This window comes from Bolinopsis microptera, chromosome 3 (assembly GCF_026151205.1).
Source record: "Bolinopsis microptera isolate Bmic1 chromosome 3, MBARI_Bmic_1.0, whole genome shotgun sequence".
Taxonomy (NCBI): domain Eukaryota; kingdom Metazoa; phylum Ctenophora; class Tentaculata; order Lobata; family Bolinopsidae; genus Bolinopsis; species Bolinopsis microptera.
The window spans coordinates 20,504,193-20,514,115 of NC_087074.1; the positions used below are offsets into that span (position 1 = coordinate 20,504,193).

Genomic DNA, 9,923 nt, shown 5'->3' on the forward strand with positions numbered 1-9,923 from the left:
CTCTCTTTGGGTGCTACCGATATTTATTATATGTCTCGGCCCGTTTCTGACGACTTGAGGCGTTTTTTCTTGGCAACACTTGTTCGCAACCTGAAGATACAGCTCAACTACTTGGTTGTTAAGGTTAAGAACGTCTTGAGGTGTTTTGCATGAACTTGTATCCAGAGTTTCCGTCTTTTTTCCTTTATACTAGGGGTCTCCCATAGCTAGCAAGAATTTGAGTCCAGCATTATCCTCACATGGCCATTGTGTGCTTCCTAGGGCGCGTCCTCGAGGCACGCAGTCTTTCTTCTGAAAGGGTTCTATTTATGTGGTCTCAGGCTAAGTGTTGTGACAAGAGGTTTGTGATCGTGAATTTGTTCAAATCAAGGACTCTAAAACTCTTAACGATCGCTTTTTTAATGTCAGTCTCCTACAGCAACATAGTCACAACGCTAGCTCCGCCATAATTCAACCGATGTGAATTCGCCCTAAGGAATCGCCAAGTACGCTGCCGTTTAGATGTTTAGATTTGCACAGGCCAGAAAGTCCAAGGAGTAACTTTCGCTCAGGATTATCCACTGGTCCATGCTATATAATGTCGTATTACTATTGATGCCTTGACAAAATTATAACCATAACGATAACCAGTACACAACGCTTCATCAAGACAACCGTGATCTTCACAAAATCCATTGCATGTAGTAAAATCACCAATAAAATCCGATGGCACAATAAGATCTAATGGCACATCGAGACCGGGTAATGAGTACTTCAAAGTGAAAATTGTAGGTGTTACCATCCCAACCTCTTTCGAAAACTTTGTGTCACAAAATGGTTCTGAAATGTTTGATCCTGAACACAATGTTTGAGGCGTTGGGTACCAACTTGATATCCTCGAGGATCGTCGGAACAGATCTCTGTAACACTATCTGAACCTCTTGTGCCGAAGCCCTCTGCTGATTTCACTGGTAAATATACGTAATATTTTGAGGAATCGAGGCATTCAATAATTTCAAAATATGCATCTTGTTGACAAACATTTCTCAGAAATCGATTACTTCGGCAATGGTACACACTTCTGAAATAAATGGTATGAGAAATAGAGATATCAACGTTGTTTTAAAACCAATGTGCACTGTACAGTGATAATCTTATTCGATCGTTATAAAAGTGAAAATAAGAATGAGCTGAAAATCAGTGTCGAATTTCCAATGTTACATTCATTTAGCATATTTCTTAATCAAATGAAATATGCTAAGATAAATGTGACACATTGAGGACTTACCGGGCTGTATATTGCAAAGAATTCCCAATGTATAAAAGATTATATTGTATTATAACCCTTTCTGATATCCAAGGAATAAGAACAGGTTATCGAAATCGTGACACGGGGGGGTGGTGGCCGTTTTAGTTCATCACAAGCAATATTTTCATCGCTTTAGTATTATTCTATTTGATTTTGCAAAGCCACTTTACGCCGTGTTTATTCTTTAGATTTTCTTGTACATCATCAATAGCACTGCTCCTTTATTTAAAATTGTGAGGACATTATGTGCAAAGCTAAATGAAAATGTAATTTTTTTTTTTGTCACCGTGCAGTGACAATCTTATTCGATCGTTATAAAGGTGAAAATAAGAATAAGCTGAAAATCAGTGTCGAATTTCCAATGTTATATTCATTTATGCTAAGATAAATGTGACACATTGAGGACTTACCGGGCTGTATATTGCAAAGAAGTCCCAATGTATAAAGATTATATTTATTATAACCCTTTCTGATATCCAAGGAATAAGAACAGTTATCGAAATCGAAATCAGTTTTAGTTTCATCACAAGCAATATTTGTCATAGCTTTAGTATTATCTAGTCGATTTCGCAAAGCCCACTTATCGTCGTGGTTTTCTTTAGATTTTTCTTGTACATCATCTAATACACTGTTCCTGTATTTAGAATTTGAGGACATTATGTGCAAAACTAAATTAAAATGTAACTTTAATTACATTATGTTGGAGCAGTTTTTAATGGAGCGTTCAAGTATTACGTCAGCAACCGAGGGGAGAAATGCCGACGGGGGGAGGGGATGGCCTTGGAGTTGGCCTTCATGACTTCAAGAAAAATACCTGAATTTGGGCCAACAATCAACATATTATTTTGGAGTTGAGGCTTCCCTTTTGAGATGCGATCTCGGGAGGCATGCCTCCCCAGTTCAGCTCAGAAGCGGTCAGCCTCCCTTGAGGGTGGGCAAAAAGTCTGTACCCATACGTTGGGTCTAGTATCAGCTAGAATTAGTACGGTTATAAAATTTATCGAGGCAACCAATAGACTATTAAAGGAGGATCTTTTCGAGGATCCCATTAACCACTAATACATCTAGGACATCTTGCAGTTTACTAGGCATTGACCGTCCCTGGAAGTCCCTGTCTCCCCATCGTTAACCCGTAAGGGGTTGCACCAGGGGCGGTAGTAACAGAACTTCAAGACTCTCGGAGTCTGTTGTCGATATCTATGTATAATATATTTATGGTATATAATTTGGGAGTCTCTCTCTCCAGCAGCAGGAGTTGGAGAATGGGGACGCGTTGTGAAAGCCACCGCAGGGAAGGCTTACAGTCGACGCCGACCAATCAAAAGAAGATGTTGGAGCAGTTTTTAATGGAGCGTTCAAATATTACGTCAGCAACCGAGGGGGATGCTGACGGGGGGAGGGGATGGCCTTGGAGTTGGCTTCATGACGTCAAGAAAAATACCTGAATCTTAGCCAACAATCGACATATTATTTTGGAGTTGAGGCTTCCCCTTTGAGATGCAATCTCAGGAGGCTTGCCTGTCTTCAGGTATGTATCGAGAATGACTCGGGCCGAATTTTCAATTTTGTTCAGAGTTTTAAAGGAAACCACTTTTCTCTACGTTTCACGCTACCTTGGTCATTATCAGTTGAAAATATTTCTGGTCTGGGGCAAATGCTGACGTAATTATTATTGCCTATTGCTGACATGGGGGGGGGGGGGTGAAAATGACCAAATACTCGCTGACTTAATACGTGAACACTCCCCAATTTTAAATTGAGATTTATCGCTGAAATTTAAAATATAACATGCTTATGGTTAATGGAGGCTGTATTTTGGAACATCTTGGGTAGCGTGAAGAAGCAAAATGTAACGTTTTGCCTGTGATCAAGATTATGGAATCAACTCGCAAACTCAAAATTTGCTCGTTAATTTACAACCTCACTATTCACTTATCAATAATCCAATTCTAATCAAAATTATACTAAATCAAAAGCTTCCCCGCTTTCACAGACACACATGCAGTTTGGCATCGTCACAAAATTTGTGAATATTAAGCACTAAAATAGTTATAAATGAAGTGTTACTTACCAGGCTTCTGTTGCATCCAACAAATACGATTTATCTAAAGCAAACCAATCCTCAGCATGGTTATAACCAAGCTTCTTGCAGATAGCATTTGCTTTGTAGTCTGAGAAGCCCAAAAGGGAGACGGTTGCAGTCTGAAAACAAAAACAGATGTAAATATGGTCATATTTATAAGTTATGTATCACAGATCCTCATACTCGAACTTTATTTACTGTATTACCTTAAATTATTATAGACGATCTTCTTTTATTTTCGTGAAATTGTAAACGGTTAAATTTTATTATTTTTAAATGATTCAGTTTTGATAATTTTATTTATTCATTTATTCATTCTTGTATAGCCAAGACGAGTCCGTTAGTGTTCTCTCTGGTAATTTCATGTTTAATCCTTTAATCCTGTTTAATCCAGATACTGTTGTTCGACTGTGCTTACCCATGGAAAAGAACTATGCGGAAGCGCAGTTTGTGCTGACAAAAACAATGTTTTGATTGACAATTTCATAATTAATTATAAACATTGTTGGCGGTGTAAATTATTTTCACTGTATTTCCAGTAAGTATTATGCACAGATCTGTGTCAGGTTGCATAAACAATAAACATAGGATTGCATTGAAATATACACGATTTTCCATCACGGATCGGGAAATTGAGCGGCCATCCACAAAAGAAAAGCGGCCGCATACCTTTTTATTCCTTGAACTAGTGTAAATTTATTAAAGACGGAGCCATTATAGTTGCTTCCAGAAAGACAGCTTCAATAATTATGTGGAAACACAGTTTGTGCTTTAAAAAACAATGTTTTGATTGACAATTTCACAAATTGAAAATTCATTTGCAATCTATCCAATGTTTTTGGATGCATATTGTTATTTCTTGAACTGTGTGTAGTTAAACACAGAGCCTTTATAGTTACTTCCAGAAAGACAGTTACAATAATACAATATATAAACGAATTAGTAGTCAGACCCGGTTTAGCGCTTTCGCCAAAACTACGCCGGCGCTTCCATTACTCAGTTTACCGTCTGTCCCGTAAAGAGCAAACTGGACTTCATCTGCAATAATAGATAATTATGTATTAATATAATTATGTAATAATACGATTACGATTATCAACTTATCAAGTACGCAGGATTTAATTTTTCAATTAAAACACATTAAGACTTTTCCAGTCTGATCAGTTAATTTGGTATAATATATTTACCATTTATTCCTAAATTGAAATTATGTCAGTGAAAAGTTATGCTACACTTACAAGGACATTTGTGTACATCGCAGGTCTGGTATTCGAAATTGCTCCCTTCACAATTTGAACTGTTCACAGATATGGATCCAGGTCTACTTTTAATTTGACACAGCCTAAATCTGGAACGAGTGCCTTCTCCACAGACGGCCGAACAATCTGACCAGCTGTAGAAATCAGACCAAGAAAATCTTTCACGACCTTGAGCATTGCCTACCGTAAAGTAGACATTTTTCTAAGACAATAGAGAAGCTGACCCTGCCTCACATATTCAACCACTTGCCATAATATAAATACAAACAATCAAATAAAGTTTAATAAATAAGTATATACAATCACCATAGGATATTTCCTCAATTTTATTTATAGTTAACTAATTCTTGGTTTAAGCTCTTATCTTATTTATGATTTAAGGATTGTAAAATAACATTGTTAAATTGAATGTTTGCGATAGGCCTTATAGAATAAAGATAGTTCATGCATAGTTCTAGTTGTCCAACTATGCCTGACTCTCTCACTCAATTTTAAAATTTCGCTTAATATAAACACACGATAGTGACGGTTGGGGGCGAAGTGGGCCAAATATTTAACTTAAACAAACCTTCACATCCATCTTCGTCTGATCCATCAGTACAGTGTACAATTCCGTCACAGTACAAAGCATTTGGTACACACTTACTGTAAACATCTCTACATCTTATCAGTCCATCTTCTACACACGCTGATTGAAAATCAAATCAAAATTTAGTACGGTTAACAGTTTCAAAATACAATACGAAATATTAACTAGGTCGTAGAATTATTAGTATCATGTATATCGTGCAATTGTAAACAACGTGACTTGTGTGGTTATTGTGGTTAACTCACAATCATACAACCACATTGACCTAATAAATGTTTATGAACAAATTTAGTTGTCAAACGAGGCCCGATTCTCTCATACAATTTTAAAATGTCGTGTAATTTAAACACACAGTTGGGGCCAATCAACCAAAATTTAGTCGGGTTAACACAATCTTTGGACTCTGAGTCTGACCGAACTGGTTTTAAATTATCACAACGAAATACTATATGAAATATTAAAAAGGCCGTATAGAATTATTAATACCCTGTGTATCGTGCAATCGTAAAAGAACATGAATCATGTGATTAATGTAATTAACTTACAATAATCGACCATATTTCCCTTCTATGCCTGACTCTCTCACTCAATTTTATAATACCTCCTCTTCTTCGTGCCCGCTGTCGGGAATTATCGCGCTCAGCACTCAGTAGCGGTGGTATTATAGTATTATAATTTTGTGTTATTTAATACATGTCAAACAAATATTGATAATTCAAACAAACCGTCACAACCAGCTTCGTCTGATCCATCATTACAGTCTTCTTTTCCGTCACAAAAATCATCATTTCTGAAACAACCGTCACCGTCTGCACAATTTATGGAGAACCCACAATCTGGACAAAAGCAAGAATTATACAAAATATTGTGGAGTAAAAGAACCGACTGTTGATCGTCGAGATTGTTTTATAAGAGCTGAAGATATATGTGCTACCCGTGCGTTAAACGTGCGGTTCTTTCAACTGTGTGTTAACCATATTTAAACTGTGTCTTAACGGTGCCTAAACTGTGTCTTAACCGTTCCTTAATTTTGTTTTAACCGTGCATTAACCTTGCGTTATCGACAGATCTAACGAATTGCCAATTTTAAAACTATGTATTTTAAATTTAAGTCGAATTGATTAAAAAGTTTTAATTTTAAATTTGATGGTATAAATTTTGTTTATTGTGACAGTAAAGCAAAAAGGATCGCTCACCTATCTCGTGACTCAAATGAAATAGCCAACACATGAGAGCACCAACAATTAAATTCATTCAACTAAAAGAGAAGATATGTAAAATGAAATTTTAGAACATTTAGAACATTTGAATATAATTTGAAACATTACAGAAATGTTGTACAAATCGCTCAAACACACACACTAGGTTTTAATTCGGTAAAGTTCCATTCGAAAATTAAATGATTCTCAAAATGTAGGTGTCTAATGAAAATGTGATACTGTGTGACAAAGTTAAGAATGTCGTAGTGAAAGAGAGTTAACTGTCGATAAATTCATGTGAGGTACTATCGAAGTTCAAAATGTTGAGATGGGTGACATGATAATGACTGATAAGAAAAAGTTTTCATGTCAACTGTGCCATATAATCCATAACAGTGTGATGACTGTCAAAGTGTCGACCACTAGGTACTTAGACGAACAAGTGTACCCGAGGTGTTCTGAGAGAAAAAGGGGGCAGGCTCGGGAACACGAACGCGCGCTAGTCGCTAGGGCAAAAAAGTGAAATGCACAGTAAGCAAGTTAAAAACAGGAAAATTAAAATGCCGCTTGGGCCAAATGCAGTGAGCCAGTACGGTACGGTCGTAGGAGCAAGTGGCTCTGAAGACTAAAACTTGTGAGACTGATGAGGCTGATGCTGAAAAAGAAGACTAAAAGAGGGGGAAGCAAAGGAGAAGGAAAGGATGCAGGGGGACAAGAAAAAAAGAAACAAGAGTGGAGACAAACCACCTGCTGAGGTCTGGCTAAAATCAGAATGCAGTGAGCGGCCCGTGTAACATAATCGTCCGTGGCAGTCTACCCCGTACGCAGACTACGGTCCAAGATTTCAGGCGCCAGAATACACCTTTTGGTGCAGAGCTGGTCACGACCAGGGTCCTCTCGGATACCCCGTCTCGGAGGTCGGGCCAATGGAGCGATCCATTGCTGTACTAACAACCATTGTAACCCTATCACTCTGAAGGCCCCACAGTTCCTACATGGACGCACGGCCGGAAGCCCATGTAGGGACGGAAAGTCCCAAGAGTCGCTCATAGCATCCGTCACAGATCCAAAGCAGAAGGAGAAGGAAAGAAAGAACGAGAAAAGCAGAAGAGAGCTGAAGGACTACTTTCCATCTTCATCACGAAGGCTGTCTTTGTGCTTGAGGTTCAGACTGTACATTTCTCTGATGGTTGAGCATGAAAGTCTAATCAAGTTCACATCCTGCTCGTTAAGGTTACCGTAAAGATTTTCGGTACGAGATATGATATGTTTTATTTTTACGGCAATCTTTTGAACACAAAAATGAGAAAAAATTGTCTTGGCATTTTTTGTTGTTGATACTTTGCCCCGTTGATTATCTTACTATACTGTGCCGTTCAGTGGTACTGGAGGGACCAGGACCCGTAGATTTTATCATTTTCCTGCAGTTAAGGAAATGGCCGATCTGTTGCAGGAACAGTTCAGCTCTGTGTTTAGCGATCCGAACTCTCCTGATGTTAAGGATCCGGTTTTCTCCCCTCCCTCTATCCAGCACCCACAAGAACTAGAGGACTTTAGAATTAGTGACGAAGATATCATGTCAGCTATACAAAGTATCTCTACAGATTCTGCTTGTGGACCAGACGGAATACCTACAACTCTCTTGAAAAACTGTGCTAAGGAGTTGTGTTCTCCTATACGTATTATTTGGGAGGAATCATTCGAAAACGGTACAGTGCCATCGTTCTACGAAGACACCTATATTACACCACTATTTAAAAAGGGCGACAGGGCCAAGGCAGTCAACTACAGACCAGTTGCTCTCACTTCGCACATCATCAAAGTGTATGAACGTATCCTCCGTGGTTTTATGGTTGACTTCATTGAGAAAAATCAGTTACTCTGCAACAACCAGCACGGGTTCCGCTCAGGAAGAAGCTGCATCACCCAGCTGTTAAGTCACGTAGACGATATAGTTCAGGGTCTTACTAGAAATGCAGACACTGACGCTATATATTTGGATTTTGCCAAAGCTTTTGATAAGGGCGATCATCGATTACTGCGTCTGAAAATGAAAAGATTTGGGTTTCATGAGAAGGTGGTAAACCGGATCCGATCCTTCCTGACTGAAAGAAGGCAATGTGTTGTGTAACACATTGGGCTACCGGACAACTGAACCCAATTTGGACTTTTCCTAGACAGGGTAGCTTGGGAAAATAATTATAAACCCAATCAGACTACCTAATTAACTTTGAAACGACAACTGAACCAGGCCACTCCAACGACTAGGAGGAGACCTCTTTAATCTTCATGTAGCATGTATGTATTACTATTAATATTTTACCGGGGTAAGCACAGGGCTCCAATGCTCTAAATTACAGTGGTCATTATCTATCCTATAGAAGCCATCTGGAGTATTGCTGTCCTCTGTGGAATTGCTCTAAGAACAAGGACATCCAACAGCTAGAAGGGACGTTCACATCGAAAATAGATGGCACCCAGCACCTCAACTACTGGCAGAGATTAAAGGCCCTAAATCTGATGTCATTGCAAAGAAGAAGAAAACAGTATTTAATCATCAACATGTGGAAAGTTCTGCATTGCAAGTGTCCTAATGATATTGGTATCCAGTTCTCGGTGACTCTCAGACATGGTCAAAAAGCAGTTGTGCCTAGTATAGCTAAGTCCAGCAGTCAACGTAATCAAGCACTACATGACAACTCATTTGCAGTCACTGGACCTCGATTATGGAATGTAAATTATTGTAATCCCAACACATATGAACTTTGTCAAGTCATTTCCGGACGAGCCTCCAGCTCCAGGATACAGCCGTCGATGTGGAAACTCCTTGCTGGATTGGAGTGGTGATAAATAAGTTTCTATACTGTCCGGGGGTCGACTTCTTTGATGGCCCGATAGAGGATTCTATGAAGCCCAACAAAGTAACAAAGTAAGTAAGTTTGGACCATAATCGATGACAGGGTGTCTAAAGTGTATCTTGATGGAATAATGTTTACTTCTTTCAAGGTTATGCAACACCAACATCAGATAAAATTGTTTAGTTGTACAAATTAATACATACATATTGTAATATGAAGGAATACGGCACGAAATGAGCAACAAATTGTGTATATTATTAGTTATTATACAAATTAAAACTTATACAAATTAAATATATAGTTTCTCTATTGTGGATCAAATTAAGAACTTAAAACGAACGCTCACCGTGAGTCAGCTGAAACAGGCAACAAATAAGAACACCAACACCAACAAGTAGATTCATCATGAACCTAAATCAGAAAATATGTACAGTAGTATGGGGTTGTTCACATATTACGTAATCAGCTGAGGGGGGGGGGGTTCCGAATGATTACGTTAGTGAAATTTTGACACAAACGTTATGTGTAAAACTGATTACGGAGGGGGGGGGGGATAAAAATGTTCCAAAAAAGATTACGTATTTGTCCGCCCCCCGTCGAGAAAACGGGCGCAATCCTTGTTATAATTATACGCTCAGAACAAAATT

At 38.4% G+C, this 9,923-nt stretch overlaps 1 protein-coding gene across 1 annotated transcript in view; it reads left to right on the forward strand.

The window, feature by feature from the left end:
- LOC134813368 (uncharacterized) overlaps positions 1–9,923 on the forward strand; it is a 359,978-nt gene that overhangs the window by 183,191 nt on the left and 166,864 nt on the right. The window lies entirely within an intron of this gene.